We start from the raw sequence: 18,091 nt of genomic DNA, 5'->3' as shown, positions 1-18,091 counted from the left end.
TGCTGTTGGTTGTTCTGTATCCACCCAGCTAGTGCACATCATAATGTGTGCTGCCTAGATTTCCATGGTGATTTGCATTCTGACTGCCTACAAGCAGAGAGGTCAAATCTTTTTCATAGCTTTATCTTTTAGGTGGACTTATTAATGTTGCCTGACTGTAGACATGAAAATACACCAATGCTTCTCTGGAGAGCCCATTCAGAGTTGAAGGACAGCTGTATGGCAGTGTACATCCTTCTTTGTAATTTTTATTGGATGTGGAAGGTTTTCAAATGCTTTATTTTTAAAGCAATTGAGAAATCGATAGAATGGGATGGAAAAGCTCATTTCTTAGCTGGAGTCCGAAAAGATAGGAATTTGGCGACAATGTGATATAAGGCACTGAGGGACAGAGATGGAAACTTACACTGCATCCACTTCATAGTTCATTTTCAGAGATGGAGAGAGTTAGTTTATCATGTGCCCACTTTGGGCAATGCATAGGAAGCCAGTCTGTGTGTCAGTGCTGGAGTGATTGCACCATGAGAAACCCCTTATTGACGCAGAGGGAGTACAGTACATGCAGAGCATTGCCTTTGGGGCTAAGCTTGACTGTTTATATAAGTCTGATGATGAAAGGTCTCAAGAAGCATCACTATGTTTAGACTGGGAAATTAATTTCATGACTTCCCTTTCTGCAGATCTACTGAGTAAATGTTATTGATAGAAACAAGATGACTGCATTTATTGCAGGCAAACATGGAATGAATCTGCACAGTAACTGCTTGGTGCATTGATCAGCCCTGAAGAGGGCTGGTGTGTCTGACACCTGCTGAGCTCATGCTTGTCTAGTGAGTCCACACTTGAATGGGAGAGGCTCACCCACCTAGATTTAAAACTTCCAAAATCAGAATTGCAGAGAGTTTGCCTGTCATTTTGTTCAAGCTCATCCTTGTAGGGAAGGCGGAAAAAGTAATGTGACTTACAGTGCATGGTACAGCAGCATTACTTTGTAGGAACAATGCTTTGTGGGAATCAAAGCAAAGGGTCTTTGGGAGATTGAGATCTGGAACTGCTTCAGGGCAAAATTATTCTGTTTACAGTTTCTAAAACTAATTATTAATCACTAGTCAACAGTGTTATCAGATGCACTAAAAATTCTCTGGGTTGCAGAAAGCCATAAAACCTTCTTGCTTTCTTGCATGCTTACAGATAGAGTATTAAGTGGTTCTAAGGCAGGTTTGCTGTGCTTCTGGTTGAGGATATTGCAGTTCCTTAGCTATCTGTTGCTTTGATCTTCTCGCCTCTCCTCAAAGCATAACTCTCACTTTCCAGTGCCTTTCTTGTTGGGTTGACTCCTTCCATCCCATGCTTTAAGGTTAAGACTTCTGGTGTTTGTTGTAGTCATCTCTGCGAGGACAGCCCTGCTGCCCCTCTGCAACTGTGATGCAGTTAGTCAGGGACAAGCCTATCCTAATAAAGCAATGCTCTTAATTCCAGAAAACCTGTCCAGGAGGAATCTATCTCAGAACCAATAAGCACTTCACAGGTATGTTTAGGTGCCAGACGGCCATCCTTATCTTCACTGAGAACGGCCAAATTTAATGTCTTTGCTCTGGGCCTGCTTTGGACTGCTGTTTCTTATTTCTCAGCTCAGAGATGAGAGAATTGCCTTCCCAAGTTCTGTCATTATCTCAGTTCCCTTGAATCCATTCAAACTCAAAATGTCCTCCTGCTAAGGGAGGAAGAGCATAAATTCCAGGAGATGTGCTCCCTGCTTTCTGTCAGCATGTGGGATAAACATTGCTTCTCAGTGACATTAACTACCAGTGAGTTAGGAACACGGGCAGCTGTGCACCGACTGTGATAGATGATGTATTTGGAAAGTGAATGTAGTAATTTTTGACTCTTCCATAACAGAGAACGTGATGGGAGCTTCTTGTCATTTTTAGCCAGCAGATATGTTAATGAGTGGCTGGAATAAGTATAGTTATTGAAAATTCAGCTAGGTTTGGTTTTTATTGTTGGTTTTGGTTTCTTTTTATGAAAGAATTCTGCAAAGTCTAGCTGCCACTGCATCACAAATATACTTGTGTTGGAGCCCAGTTTAACACAGATTTATAGTTTCCAGGTTGCTGTGTCCTGCAATTGTAAGGAGTGCTATCTACTGTCTGACTTGTGGTACTTGTGTAAGATGTATGCCTGGGTCACCTGCCAAAGAAAGCATCTCAGTAACCTTTCTTGGCAGTTGCGGATCTGTATTCCCCCAATTATTCGTCATGAAGGCAAAGCTAGTACTTATTCCCTTGGAAATAAAAGGTCTTAAGTAATGAGATGGTAGAAAGTGTGGCAAGGACTTCACTCTGAAGGCATGTCCGAGCCAAGAGGGTTAATTGTGAACACTAGTGCTGTAGAGCAGATTTACACAAAGAACCTGCTAAGCAATTTTTAAAGTATGCATAGAAAATTTTGTTGGTGAATATTTTTCTAAAAATTATGGTAGCTTTGGATGAAGATGATGCAGATGTAGGACTCCTGCCACTTGCAGTCCTGGCAATCTCCTGAATTCCAGCTGCTGGCTTGAAAAGTCTACAGATCTCCTAGAAGTTCTGTCTCCTGCAAGCCCCATGCAGAATACTATAGGAAGTCTCAACCAATAGTGAATACTATAGGAAGTCTCAACCAACACTGGACATGCATAGACACTTGAATTTTGCCCACAGTTTGATCCACGCCTGTGGAAAGCATTGCTGGAGGTGGTGGGCTTTCTGCCTTCATTTTAGAAGCAGAGAGCTGTTAGTAGCACAGATTAGCTGGTGTCAACGTTGCCACTTGCTAAAAGGACTTGAATTAAGACTGTTACTTGCTAATACATTTGGGTTAAATCTTCTGTCTAAATGAGACTGCCAGGGTCTGAAATTCACTCCCAAGCTGCACACATTCTGCCTCTATCACAACAAATCTTCATTCTGTTCATCTCTTGTTCTTGTTTCACTGTGTTGTGTCTCTTGAGATTTATCTCCGGTGCCCTCATTGTTGATGTGTTGTTCATTTTGGATGTCCGTGGCAGATGTTCAGCTGCTGAGCCTCTGCCCAGCTTCTTGTATTTTGGAAGCTCTGTGCAGTCTTTTCCCTTCTTTGATTTTCTGAAAGCCTTGAAGCAGGGAGCACTGGGCATGTTGCTTAATGGTCTTGGCCGTTCCTCTGGGAGAGGATATCCAGTGCTGCAGAGGGCTCTGGCATGAGCTCTACCACTGATACCAGATTGGTTCCTGACACTTGCTGTGGTTCTGCATTGCCACCAGTCGGGGTTACTGCTGCTCTCTGCAGGGGTCTAAAGCCATGTTTGGCACTGAAAACCTTAGTGACAGCAGAGAATAGGGGCAGACATACCATTTTCTGTAAGCCTTTTGCTGACCTGGTCCAACTTTGATGTTGGACTTTACTGTGCAGAGTCACACTCGTTGCAGTTTCTGTGTCGGCAGCATTGTGCTTTGTGCTGGATATAACCCAGATCAATACAAGTTTGGGATTTCCTAGAAAAACTTGAGCCCTCACAGGAGACCTGGCCAGGGAGGCCAAACTCTTTGAATACCACTTTCAGTTTTGCTTCCCTGAAAAGGCAGGGATTGCTGTGAAGCTGCCAACCATGTTGCATGACTGAACCCAACTGCAGCACTACAACAGATACTGTTCTATGCTTAGATACGTGGAGAAAATGTTGGTAGAAGACATCAGTTTTTAGAGAAGTTGGACAGGAACCTACCTTTGAACAGTAAATCAAGGTGACAAGTGTCCAACACTACTGAATATGCACGTGCCTTAGAATTGAACGAGTAGTCATTAAGCAGAAATGATTTTTCAATGTTAGCTAGGGCAGCACCTTCCTGCCCAAGAATCTCGCAGACCTTCTGGCTGCAAGGAAAGTGGAGTCAGGGGGGCATCAGTGCCACCTGCCCAGCAGCAAGTGGACAACCCCGACCACCACGTCCATCAGCCCAGCTCTGTGGCCCCCAAACTAGTTTGTTCCCAACATTCCTGGTGTCATCTCGGGAAGAACTTAGGATTTCAAAATTTGGGAAGCTCAGTGTTGAGATAATACGTGTTCCTCTGTAGAGGCCAAATATTAATGTGAATCATAATTACAACTAAATACGGGCATTGACTCCCATGTAAATAAGTGGAAGACTTGTTATAATTGAAGGGAAAAAAAGAGCGAGTCAAATTGTTTTCAGTGATGATGTGGAGGAACACCTCTGGGAAGCTTTAAAGATTATTTCAAATTTTAGCAACTATCTTGCAAGGGAGGATATCAAGATTGTTATTTGAACTGTATTTGCAGGTACTCTGTGTTGTGGGAAATGTGTCAGTCTGATACATCTGCTTTGAATCCAGTTTATAACACTGACAGCAATTTTCAAGCTAAAAAATTATTGAAATTCATATATATCAGAATGAATAGGTTTTAGATATGACTGATTTCTCACTCAAAAGTTAATTGCCTCTAAATCAGATGCTGCTTTTCCTGCTATCTTCAAATGTGAAGAGTTATGAAATCGGATGTCCAGGGATTCTGTGCTGCACTAATAATATTTCTATGCAAAATCCTAATAGGACTTGTTTCTGATTATGAAGATTACATATCCTTATTATCTAATTCCTCAAACTAAATACCTTCAGCTAAAACCTGTATACCAGGTGACAAGATTTTCTGTGCATAAATGAAATTAGAAAGTCACCTACTGCATCAGTGTAAATTTGCCTACTATACATCATGAATCGAGTGCCCTGAAATATCACTCCTGACAATTAATAAGCTGAAGTCATTGTGCCAAATTCATTCCGGGTGCAACATCACATTAGGTTACTCTCATTCCTAATGTAGCAGAGAATTTGGCCCAAACTGAAATATCTATAAATCGGAAGGAACAGAAAGGACAGGTGCTGTATCTTGAAAGATACACTTCTCTGGAAACTGTAGCTCTCGCTCTTGCCTTTTCATCTCAAGGAAACAGATGGTTTCTCACTTGCCCAGCTATGGTGAAAGCACAACGGGTAAAAATAAAAGCAGAGGCTAGATTCCTTCCTTGGTTAATCCGCATGTGGTCCCATGAGCCCCGGTGGGAATGCATAGAATGGAAATGAGGGTGGAGCACAACCCAGAGACTTGCAAGAAATGTTGTCTAGCATTTACTCTTAGAGTGAGGGAGCCCTTTTGAGCACATGTGCTCAAAAGGAGACACTAATGCACCCCACGCTTACCATCTTCTCACCACTCTGGCAGCCTGCTGGCCATGAGGAGGAATCCTTAGGAAGCTGTGATTCTCTTAGCACTATTCTTCCTTCTCCCTGTGAATAAACAGGAAGCAAACTAGCTCAGATTGTAATTAACAAGAGATTTTATTAACTTTTTTATCTCTTTGGTTTAATTGCCTAGATTCTGTTATGTGTGGAAATTCAGTTTGTAGCACAATAGTGACAAGAAAAGTCTGCTTAGTCAAAGAAGAAGCTAGCAAAGAAGGTCCGTTCTTCCTCGTGGCCTTCATTTCTCAAAAGAAATATGGAAGAGCATCCGTTAGTATCTGGTGACAAATAGCTCAATGGTAAGCAGTGCTGAATTGACCCATTTTATCTTTGTAGAATTTGGAAAAAAAAGTCTGTGCAAGCTTTCCTAAATGCTTTTTGTAAGAAAATAATTTCCTTTTTTAACTTTGGCTTTGTTTTTTTTTTGTCTTCAACGAGAGGGCAATTAAACGTGTTAATAATATTGTAATGATTCAAGTAAACTGCTTCTCTGTACGTTTTTTTGCTTTGCCGTTCTTCCCCAAAGCTGATCTGATGAATTTGTTCATGTCAAAATGGAGTACATTATTCATGTCATCCTATGTCACATCATGTGTAATGGGTTGTGACAAGTCAAGGTAACGCATCAATTAGGACAAGGCAAGAACACAGATTTGTTGATGAAAGAGGGAATGTATATCCAGCTACAGGCATGGCTATTTCATGTTTTGGATTGACAAGAAGGCTATTTTAAAACTTCAGAGCTGAATTTGGAGATCATGTGCTGTAATTTAGATTGTCTTTCAGCCCTTCTGTTTGTAAGTATGCTAATTGGCATACCCTAATACTCATGCACTTACTGTTATATGACTCAAAGCCTTTTAATTATCCCATCTGTCATCAGTCCTGTTCTGAGTGCACTTGGTCATATGCCAGTGATGAGAGTGGGATGGGGGCTGAAAGCTGATGAAGGAAGGTGATTTGAGGTACTGCCTCTGGTTCAGTGCAGGCTTGAAATGGGAGTTTGCATGAGTCTTCATGCTTCTGTTGATCCAAAAGGATCCAATTTGTTCTGAGCTGCTGGTGACAGTTTGTGTTATAGTGGCTTGGCTTCATCTTTTTATTAGTTGGTAGTAGCGAACAAAATGTTAAATCAATAGGTTATTGCTTCCAGCAGGTCAAAGATTTTGTATGGCTTTTGTAAGTTATTAATATATGGAGCCGTGGATTAAAAGTGAAGCATGAGCCTTCCTTTGGAAGAGAAGTGTAAGTTTGCAAAGATTAAGGATCAAGACAAAACCCATCAATCTGCAGGAACGAGATGTTTCTGGGAAAAGAAGCTAAATTCTGTCTGAGACCTGGAGGAAAAGGAGCAGTGTAAGGAGCAGGGAGCAAGTGCTCAAATGATGTGGAAGCAGAAGGGCTCTGCAGCTGCGAAGATGATTGAGTGCTCCCTGGGAACTGCATTCAGCTTTCTTGCTCTCCTGATCTCTTGGGAACAGATGTCACTTTCAGAGACATTTGGGAGTCCTTTAGGGCACAAAAGCAAAGACTCTCGCTTTATCCACAAGCTCCCTTAAGCTCTTCTGGCGTTTGGAGTGTTTGCTGCTGAGACAGCTGTCAGTACATTGTCACTCTGACACACAGCAACAAGACGTGAAATGAATGTGTGAATGGAGCAAGAGTTCTTGCTTTCATGTCCTCATGAAGTACATCCAAAAGGCTCTTCACAAGTCATCTACCCACTCCATGTAACTATGTTCTTTCAAGCACAAGTTTTGCTAGCCTTTTCCTAAAGACTTCCAGGGTGGAGTTTCTCCAGGATCCTTAACTGTGCTTAATTAAAATTGCTTTGGAAGATCTTCTTTATATCTGACCTGATCTTACATTCTCCCAAATATAGAGGTTACCCATTTGGAAGGGATTGTGCGTATGCTGTTGAATAGAACCAGAAACCAAAATCATCACAATAAATTGTGAATATGGCCTGAGGTCAGGGAATGCAGTTTAGCAGGACACATCTCCAGCAGCAAGCATTGGCTGTGCAAATGCAGGCTGGTGAGCAGCCCGGGGGCAGAAGTCACAGGAATGAGTTGGGGAGAGCAGAGTGAGTGACGGATGCACGGGAGCCTGGATGCCTTGCTGCTCTGTAACAGGCAAATACTGTCCTGGGTGGATAAATGGAAAAGTAGCCTAGGAGATAACAGATAAACTCCAGCTGTGTGTACCATGCTTCAAGAGAGTTGGGAGCAAACTGGAAGGGGTCTGGAAGGGAGTAATGTGAATTGGCTCATGACTGGGAATTATGACTGTTGGGGAAGCTGAACTAACCGGGCTTGTCTAATGTTAAGAACTGAAAATGGGTGTTGTGGGAACACCACTGCTCCAAAGATGAGAACTCTCTCCTCTGTGTCTTCTTTATAGGGAGTTTTTCAGTTGTTCCAAGGAAGATTGAGATTGGGTGCTAGGAAGACGCTTCCTAAGGGAGCAGTAATAAAGCATCAGAATTTATTGCTTAGGGAAATTTACAGTCTTCATTGTTGAAGGTCAAGTTAAACAAACACCTCTGGAAAAACAGAGGTGTACTGGGCAGGAGCAGCACTTAAGCCTTTGAGCAGGGCTTTCCAACTGAATATTGTGCGCTCTCTGTAGCAAGCAAGGCCATGTTAGGTCCTCCTCTCCCCAGCTGTCTTCTCCCCAGTGCAGAAACCCACATTTTCCATTCTTCCAAAAATTTTTTTACATTTTTCACCTATTTTCTCTGAACTCTTTTCTCTTGGTCCTGATTCTTCTTGAGCTTCGGGTTGAATCCTCTCCTGAGCAGAGCAGAATGAAATGATCGCTTTTGGTGCCTCACCTCTGTACACATGGCTTCTCTGTATATTTGGGTGTGCTTTTGTGGCAGGATTTGTGGGTTTGTTTGGTTTTTTTTACAGCAGTACTGTAACACCACATTGTGATGATCTTGTGGTATCTATATGCCCAGTGTGCAAAAAGATTCTCATTTGACTTCTGTGTGGTGTGGTGTTCCCCCCCCAATGCAACAGACTATTTCTATGCAGGATCAAATCTAGATAGTAAAGGGATTATACTGTATATGTTAAATTTCCTCCTGGGTGTTTTTATTGAGATACTTCTGAAGTGGAATGTTTCCAGTCAGAATATTTAAAACAAAGCAAACCTCTTCATTGAGGATTAAAGAAAGATACGTGAGCTCACATGTGTGCATGCACGTACAGAGTATTTTGAGAAGAGTTCATATCTCATTTAGGGCTGTATTAGCTTTCATAGAAGATGCTATTGTTTGGCAGTAGTCGGATAAATATGAAATAAAACTGCAGTGTATAAAAAAATTCCAGTACTGGTGTTCAAGGTTTTATTGGATTCGGAGTGCGTTTCAAGAGCAGTAGAAAACCTCAGACATTTGCCGATCAAATTAATTTGTAAGAGTGTCACTGTTCTGCCTTCCTTCTTAGAGGATGATAGGGGCAAGTAAAGGTAGGTGTATTACCAACTCTGTGGGAGAACTAAATTTATATTGCAATTCCAAGCTTGGTGTGTGAGGAGAGAAGAAATAATTATTTTATTCAGACTGTTGGTTGAAGGAAAACGGATGCAGAAGAGCAATGAAAGAAATGCTCTGAGTCTTCCAGATGACATAGAATATTTGAGACTACTGAGAGTGTATTGGTTGGTAGAGTTTAACACCAGACTTGGTAATTTCAATTTTGTGATACTGTTTTTTTTCTTTGCTTTCTGTGCTGAGTTACAGAAGCTGTCTATGTTGGTAGTTAGACATGTGCATATTTTCTAAGAAGGTTGTTCATGCACTTCTACAAGTTACAGCTCGGCATTAGCTTTTCTGTAAGAAGCTCTTTGGGTGTCTTGCTGTGAAGCATAGTTTCTACCTCTCAAATGCTTTTTGGCTTTTTCTGTGGGGTTTTTTTTTCATGTTCCATCATTCTTTTAAAATTGTGAACTTCCTGATATGTGTGCAGCATTCCAATAGGAGTTTCACTACTGTGATGCAGGAGCTAAACGCAAATGTGCTCCTGGGCTTCCTTTTGAGACTGTTTGTCTTCCTTGAGAAAGAAACTTAACACTGCCTATACAGTGGAACACTGTTAGTGCTCAGCAAGCCTCTTTTCTGGTGTCCAGATACAGCCTCCAACTGTCTGTCTTGGAGTGAGTGAGAGTGCGGTGCCAAGCGTATCTGCCCAGTGGGCGGTGCTAATGATTTCAGTGCAGTTGCATATTTGCTCATGATTTGAAAAAGAAAGTGAAATGGGAAAAAGAAAACTTTCAGTGTTGGCAACAGAAGTATTTCTGGAAATTCTCCGATAGTCGAAGTGTCCTCAAGATTCTGCTACAGCTTTAGCACAGGTGCATGCATCTTTCAAATGTTGGAAAGAGAAAACCTTTTCAAAATACTTCAAACCGCTTGATTGTTATTGCAAAAGAAAAGCACTTCCCCCCCCTCAAATGTCATTGTAATTTTCTATTAATTTCATATGGTACTGTCTGAGTAATGAAGTTATTAAATATTGACTGATTCCCTGCTCTCCCACTGCTCTCGGTATATCTATGAAGGGTTTCCCAGAGGAGCTTCTAACAGGCTTTAAACAATCAACCATGACAGCATGGAGGAAAAAGTATTGTCTAGCTCGCTAATCTCTTCGTTCCCATGTTTTCAAGGCAGTTTTAAGGCATTTATCAGTATGTTCTAATTCCTATTTCCCTTTATAATTATTGTGCCAGTTTGGGATGTTGATAGGCTTTGGTACCGCATGGTTGGGTGGTCTGACTTAAAAGCCATTAGACAACTTTTTCCCCAGATACTACTCCTGCAGGGAGGTCCCTGACGGTTTCCTAGGGCTACCCATACACACGTATAGGTCTAGGGTTTTTTTCCCCCGTTGTTTTGTTTGGCTGATATTTTTCATGTTCCCATTCTTCTCCTTTTAACTCAAATCTGCCCACATGTCCTGAGAGGATTGTCTGCCTTCCGTTGGAAGACTTGAATATTAGTCGTTCATCTTTTCTGGGTATGCCTACTTTTATTACTCTTCTCTTTCATTGATTTATGGTGTGTGGAGGCCGAGATATGGTAAAGGGCACAAGTCACATAAAAAGAGTGCAAGAAGTTATTTTTACCTGTCCTCTGTCTAATGCCTCAATAAAAATGCAGATGTTAGACTGGGTGATTAAAAGTGGAAGGATCTATCTGTGCTTTGCTAAAGGTTACCACATCTTAGTGGAAATAATTATCTTTGCACAGTTGTGGTGATAATCATGCACTGTTACAATCGGCGTGGTTTTCTTGGGGTTATTATGTTTAGCATCAGTCCAGATGTTTTCTTCATCTTCCTAGATTCAGCTGGTTCACATTGATCTATTTTTCTTACAAGAACTAACTTAGGAGGAAAAAAAATAATCCATAACTCGAGATGTTCTACAACTTATGCAGTCAACTTCCCTGTGCGTGGGAAAATCGCAAGGTTAGAACAGCTAGAGTGTGAGGGATTGTTCTCACCCTGGGAAAAACAACTTTCTGGGCATGTCTACCCTGCCAGACTGGTGCTTGATTCAAAAAAAGCAGTAATGGGAGTATGTAATTCCAACACTACTTGTACTCTGTGGCTTTATTTTCAGTCTTAACTTTATTGGACCAGTTCAAAAATTAAAAATATAAAATAAAAATCCTGCCTGGGTTTAACTGATAAAAGCCAAAGGTGAGTAAATGACACTTTTCTGTCCTTTCTTAATTATGGTGAAATACAAAAACTTTTTCTCTAGTAAAATTGCGCAATAAAATATATTGCATGGTGATTTGCTAGCATTATTATTTGCTAGTAAAACAAGCTGCTGTTTTCACAATACCAAGCCTCAGAAGAAGGAGCGAGCCTAGGAAAAAAGGAGCTCTAAAAAATTGATTCTGAGAGTATTAGATACGCCATTGTGTAGGTTTTAGAAACCCTAACAGTTTAACCGTATGCTTTTCATGGTCAGCTGATCTCCCTTTCATCCATGCATTTATTAAACTCTTTTTACTTTGTGCTTCATTTGACAGTGGATTTCAATAACATCGGGTTGGGTAATTGACTGGATGCAGTGTAAACTTTGGCAGTGCAAAGCAAGCACTCTATAAGCTCTAAAAAGTCCATTCTACCATTTCCATTAGCCTCTGTAAAGTGCTGTGATATGATCAAGATGCATGAGATATTATATTTTAAATTATGCAGCCAGCTGGCTAACAGTGCTGCTGGGGCTGGGGGGCTGACAGAAACTATTGTTAGGGACAGCCAGAGGTGCTCCTTCCAAAACCCTCTTTTTTGTTGTTGATTTCTGAATTTTGCATATTAAAAGTTTTTCTGTTATTCTCTCCTCAAGGGCTGGAATTTATTATTATTTTTTTTCCACAGGATGGTTTCCGTGGAAGCACTAACCTAATTTAAAATAAAAGCAGCAGTGGATAGCATTTCCAGAGCATTATTTTTTTTCTTTGGCTTTATGCTTCTGTGCTGTCAAACAAGCTGAGTTTTGAAACTCAGTAAGAAGATGATAATCAGCTGGGCATTGTTTGATAGAATCTTGAAGGAAAAGGAAAATATGCTTATCTGAATTCTGTTTTTTTAGTAATAACTTAGAATCTGTAATGAAAACATCCTTTATCGCAGCAGCACTAAGTGAGGATTTAAGAAGGGATTGTCAGTGGAAGAAGAGTATATTAACATGGATGTAGCAGGAAGCAAGGAAATGAGGCACAAAATGGGTGTCCCAACACAAATTTGATTCAAGTTTTATTGCGTCTAGTGCAAAATGAGTCCTGACTGCCCAAAGATACAAAATTCACTGGCCAGCTATGTCTTGTTTGGCGCTAGAATCCTTTGTTTCTTTTTGGCACTGCTTCTGGAGAGGAAATCTTTAATTCTCTGGAAGCCCCAGTTCCCTTCCTACCTCAATACTTTATCCAAGGGCTGGGACTGAACCAGACTGAGACAAATAAGACTCCTTTAATTTAATGCAGTAAATAATGAACTTCTAAAGTAGAAAGAACAGAGGGGATATTTGAAACTGTGATACCGAAAAGGAAGCACTAAACCTTCTTAAATTAATCTTTCTAGTCTGAAGTCTGAAGTGTGGAAAAAGAGGATATGGGGAGGGATATGGCAGGGGGAATATGAGGAGGGTGCACAGGGATTTCTGGTGTGCTCTTTTGGGCTGTGCTGGCCCGAGAGTGATACAGTGATGTTATCAAGTGCAGGTTTTGGTGTAAGCAGAGGAGGATCTTCATGCAATGGATGGTCAGCCTGGGGGGGCTCTGCCAAGAGGTGTCATGGGCACAGTAGTTTACATTGGTTCTGAAGAAAATGGTACAAGATGCAACGTTGTTTATGAAATACATAGAAATGATATCTGGCTTAGAAAGCTGCTGGCTTGAAAACAGTTGAATGCCAGTAGAGTGTTAGGGGGATGTATCTGCTTTCCTTGCCCTATGCCCTGGCCTTGGTATCTGCCTAAGGTAGGTGAAATTGTCACTTGGCCCAATGACTCTTACATTCTTGGAGACCTCAGCGTAAAGAAGTGAAAATGCATATGTGCAGCTCATCTGCTTCATGCTAGAATAAAATTCTTCTTTGTCCCACGTACAGGTAATTCAGTTGATGTTATGTTCTGTTAAAGTACAACTGATGTCTGATGCTCCCTATATGGATGAAGGAGAAAAATTCTGTGGAAAAATGAAGTAACGAGTCAACACTGCTCACCAAGGTGGTGTGGCCTTCCAGATTTGTCTTGTGCATGTCCGCTGGCTCACACCTAGGGAAATTTTTGGCTGAGCACTACACATTTGTGCAGCAGGCTGAGATTTCTGTCATGGGCCAGCTGAATGGCTTGAAGGATTAGTGAACAACAGGAGGCTGCTAGAACATGCGTTACAGGAGCAGTGGCAACACATTTGCGTGGAATTGTAGTCTTGCATACAGCCTCCAAGCTGGGTTATTCAGAAAGGAAAATTGTCTAAACAGTCCTAATCCCTCTTCTTTCAAAAAGTTTATTTCAGCCCGCAGAGTGGCTTAGGCAAAGATACCTCTGTGCTAAATCTTTTCAAACTTAACGGGGTTTATATTTTCTGCTTTGCTGCTGCACACAAAGTAATGAGGTCCATCTCTCTGGGTTCTGCAGATTCAGACTGTTTCTTTTCCTTGAGGACCAGCTGCTGTTTGCTGCAGATTCCCTCATGCCCTGCCTAGCTCCGTAACCTTGCAGCACACATTTTCCTTTGTTTACTGCCCACTGACACCTGGAAAGCAATTATCTGTTTCTGTCCCCTGACTACCTACAAACCCCATGCTTTCCTGCCTCCCACGGTTGACTGCTTTTAAAAAGAGAGTGCTGTACCCATCAACAGGTGTTAGCAGCATCTGCTATCAACATGGCATCACCCTCTCAGCTGAGCAGCATCCTGCCAAAGAGCTGGCAATCGCTTCATTATGCATACTCCCCATCTGCATGCAGATTCACTTAGCACCTCTTGCCCTAGTGGAACTGGCACGTGTCTTGGTGTGGGCCCAAAGCCACTCAAGCATATGGTCTTGGTCTGCTCCAAGTATGTACAGCAGAGACAGTGCACTTGTAATACAGGAACAGGATTCCCACATAGGAAAGGTTGTGCAGCTTTCAAGCCTGGGACTCATATTTTTTTTTTTAAGTTCCTATGGGTTGAGTATGCTCTGATCTGTGTTTCTGTGGCTCTTTTTGGTATTTTTGCTGTGGGAAAGGTTTGCATCAGGACTTTTTACCATCTCTGCAGAAGGCCTAATCTACATTTTTTTTCCTATTTGGCTAGGCTTTCTCCAATGAAAAGGGTAAGAATTCCAATTGCACTTAATGTATGTACAGAGGAGTCTGTTTCCTGTGTGCAACATACTATACTGAGGATGTGTGATGGTGTTTCTTATGTTCCTGCTGTGTCTTGGTTGCTATGCTGTGTCTCCCTATGGCTGTTCTAATTGCAAAAGGTTGTAGAGTCCTTTGCTTTAGACCCTGTTTTCCACAAATCCAATTAATTTCTGCCCATCACCCTCCCCTTGCTTATGGGAGCAATGTTGCTTATGGTTTTCTCAACATATTATTATGTCCCTATATCCTCGGTTTGGCCTCTGGGCTAAAGTGTTTGAACTTAGTACTGACAGTGTGTTTGGCAAAACTCAGGTTGTTCTCTGGATGCCCTCACTCTATCCCTTGTAAAAAGCCATTCCGGTCCCATGTGAAATGCCACAGCTGTGAGTTGATTTGTCACCTCATGCAGAAAAAGTGGAATGATCCTTCTGAAAATAAAACCCATGGACTTGAACCAAAACTCAGTTGAATGACAAAGCCCCAGAAGGGGCATGCAAATGATGTAAACTTCATATGATGCCCTTAAATCTTCCTGGCCTTTTCCGACTTACTCAGAGAGAAGCTAAAAGAAGACTGTGCCCTAGCCGTCATGGCACGGCCCACAGGACCAGCCGTTTGAACGGCAGTGAAGTTTTCTCTGAAACTTGTGACAAAGACATTAGAAAACATCTCCTGAATGTTTTATCTTTTGCTTACTCACGTGTAGATACTCGGCAAGAATATGTTCCATCTGAGTGATTAAGCAGACTGCTTAGAAAATTTGTGATGCAGGGAAGTTTTCCTTACTTTAAAGGTAATTGCCAGCAGTGCTACCCCTTGTTAGCCCTGCTGGAAGGGAAGTAGTCCTGTTAGACGTCAGAGTAATCCCTCCTGGATTTCTGTAGGTAAGTGCATGTCTTACCTCAATGCTTGTCCCTTTTTGAAAAACTTTTTTGCCTGTTGTAAAAAATATTGTTTGTTGATTGACAGTTTCTTTCGTTAAATTCAGTGCAGAGCCAATCACAAAAAAATTAGGCAGGCTGTAGTAGTAGCAGTGTCTGCCTTTCTTTTAGAATTAGTGTGCCAGGAATCCTGTTTTAATGATTGTACTGCATAGGTACTGAGCAGCAACTTTTAATGGGATAATATTGATTCAGTTGATACCAACAGAGCTTGCAAGGTACACATCATTAGGCAGCGTTTGTGAGGGCTGGTCTGAGCTCTTCTGTTATCCAGGCAATTTTGGATCAGTCAGTTGGATTTCTGAATTGACCTTTAAAATTGTACTTGTATTAACTATCCATCTGGGTTCTGGTAGTATGATAAATCTGGTGGACTCTAATGGGCATTTAAAATATATGTGATGCACAATGGAGTGTTGCTTTCCTCCTCAGTTATTTGTAAAATCTTTTGCATGCTTAGTAGATGTACCCTTAAGAGATTAGCTGAAAGCCATATTTTTCCTGTGGGAGACTGTGAAAGAAATTAAATGAAAGCATTAGTTTGAATTGCAAACAATAACCAGTTGATCAAACTGAGCAAAAGTGACCATACTTAATCCTGAATGTTTCACCAGCGCTCGTATAAGCATTCAATGTGCTAGGTGGAGCTAGCATGACATTTTTAAAGCAGCTGTAGAGAAACCCAGTCCTTCTATAAAAGGACAACGTGTGTATATATTTTAAATCATTCACTACTAAAATTAATGATAGGTTTCACCCCACCTGCCAAAGCTCCTTAGTCATTTTCCTTCTAGTTCCAGCTCAAATAAAACCTTTTCAGTATTCTTGGGTTAATAAGTTCAGGCTGAGAAATCACAATGTGCCAGTGATTGTCCTGCAAAGGGACCAGCAGACAAAGTCTGCTGCTCTGGCCAGCTGGAAAACGCTGGATTGACACCTCAGCCCACAGCTGGAACCACAGTAGCGCAGGGTGCTTGAGTGCTTGAGCAGCAGAGATTGGGATACCGTTCGCTGTCTGAATGTGCTGACCATTAGGCTCCTCTGCAGTGTTTCCCACTGCTTCAGAGAGCGTGAAAGGGGAGTGGAGGAAAGGACAGGGGCCTCCTAATTTATCATGTGTACAGAAAGGTACGGTGTCCCACTCCCTCTGCTCCAGGAGGGCTCTTGCATGCACGTGAGCTCTCGAAACTCCCAGAGAAAAGTGAGAATATGCAGAGCTGTCCCTGGCTGTCCGAGCCAGGACAAGATGAGGCAAGGCTTGCAGAGCCATTTCAGACCAGGGTTTTGACAGCTACTGTATGAGAAACTGTCTCTTGAGCCCCAGGAGGTGTAGGGGGGAGCAGGTCCCTCTTTGGTGATGTGGTTTATCAGCTGTAATATCTCACTGCTCTCTCTTTCTCTACTGGGGTTTCTGGACCTTATTGATGAATCCAGGTTTAAATAACTGATTCTTGTGCTCTGACTCTGTCAGATGCTGCACAGAGCATAGAGGGGCTCATGCTGCAGCTAAGAAGCAGAGGGAACCTTCCAGCATCCAGGTTCCTGGTATAGTTTTGCGTGAAGAAAAAGCTCACTGCTTCCATGGTCACCTAACAGTTTTCTGGTGTTAATATTGGTTCAATTTTCTCTAGGTCCTTGATGTCATCATGTGAGATCCTGCAGACGGTGAGGTCTTGTAACTGGTATTTAGGGCAGCAGCTTCTCAGGGAAGGAATGCTGACTCCGGGAGCAGCACTGCAGTAAACAGCAAAGCAAAGGGAAAGGTGGACGTTGTGCTGTGGGCACATATTGGTGAGATGGTCTTCAGGAGGTGGAGGAGTGAAGCTAATGGTCTGAGTGTGGGTTTGACAAGTCTGTTCCATGTTGCTCAGTGTGCGCCTTCGAACAGAAACCATATTTATCTAATTTTGGCAAATGTATGGCCTAGAATTCTCTTAGAATTGTTCCAAAACCATAAACAAGTAAATGGAGGATAAATAGAAAATTGAACTTGGGTATGAAGTTCTACGAAATTATTGATGAAAGGAAGAATTTCATTAGGAAGAAAATTCCTGGAAGGAACATGATGTGGTGAAAGATGCCTGAAAGCCTTCAATGATTTTGGTGTGTCTCACTGTGTCACTAGGTACTGGTGAGCTTCCATGGCTTTGTGGGTCCCAAGTCTGCGCTGCTCTGGTTGCTGCTGATGGCTCATGAGCTCTGTTCGGAGTATTTCCATAGTATTTATATCTCCCAGATGACTGTAGACTTCGATTGTTGTGGCTGCCCGGACAGAGCTCTCTGTTTAAGGAGTCTGTGATGTTTCAGGCAGATGCTGATGGAGTCTATCTGACATGGGTGTTTTCCAAAGCACCTCCCAAGTATGTATGGAATCATCAGGACTGTTTTAAAGGGTGGGTTACAAGCTTAAATGGTTAGCCCAAAGTATTATCATTAATCATGACAGCACTAGAGGTAGAGGCAGAATCTACATTTCCCAGCTTCCTGGTAGCAATAAGCGATACTTTCCTGTTTTTTCAGCAGGACAGACAAGGGCCCTGGAGCAGAAAAATCAAGAGATCTAGAAATAGTATGTTCTTCCCACGACTTTTCAGCCATTCACAGCACATATGTCCAGAACACAAGTCAAATATTTCAGTCGCACTCCTTTATAACATAGCTTAATTTAACCTAGTTAGCCTATTATCTATGCTTACCTTCCTAAAATAATTCTAGCTGCAGTTTGCCTGCACCAAGAAACAGAAGATGTACGGGTTGCAGTTTGGAGTTTGTATCGATGTTTAATCATTCTTGCTGCACTTTGCTACAGACAGTTTTCTGTTTGGCATAGTTGGGGTTTTTTTATTCATAGTCGTTACCTTTGCTTTGTCACTGAACCAAGAAGGTGCACCACCAGTCAGAACAGTGGCCCCTCGACCGCTGAATGATGCCTTTTCTTCTTTCACAAGTCCATTTTGGGATAGATGGGTTTATACTTGTAGTTGTGG

The 18,091-nt window shown here is 41.9% G+C and overlaps 1 protein-coding gene across 2 annotated transcripts in view; it reads left to right on the top strand.

Annotated features, from left to right (window-relative positions):
- The window catches only part of HTR2C (5-hydroxytryptamine receptor 2C), a 266,373-nt gene that overhangs the window by 20,009 nt on the left and 228,273 nt on the right, over nucleotides 1–18,091 (top strand). The window contains exon 1 of one of the 2 annotated variants that reach the window (XM_054076040.1): nucleotides 10,973–10,994. The exons of the other annotated variant lie outside the window; for it this stretch is intronic. The gene's annotated coding sequence lies outside the window, so the exon portion shown is untranslated. Of the gene's footprint in view, nucleotides 1–10,972; nucleotides 10,995–18,091 lie in introns of those variants that run through there. 2 annotated transcript variants of the gene reach the window in all.

Source organism: Cuculus canorus, chromosome 10 (genome assembly GCF_017976375.1).
Source record: "Cuculus canorus isolate bCucCan1 chromosome 10, bCucCan1.pri, whole genome shotgun sequence".
Classification (NCBI taxonomy): Eukaryota; Metazoa; Chordata; class Aves; order Cuculiformes; family Cuculidae; genus Cuculus; species Cuculus canorus.
Note: the sequence above shows the minus strand (reverse complement) of the source record. Positions and strands in the feature narration are given on the sequence as shown.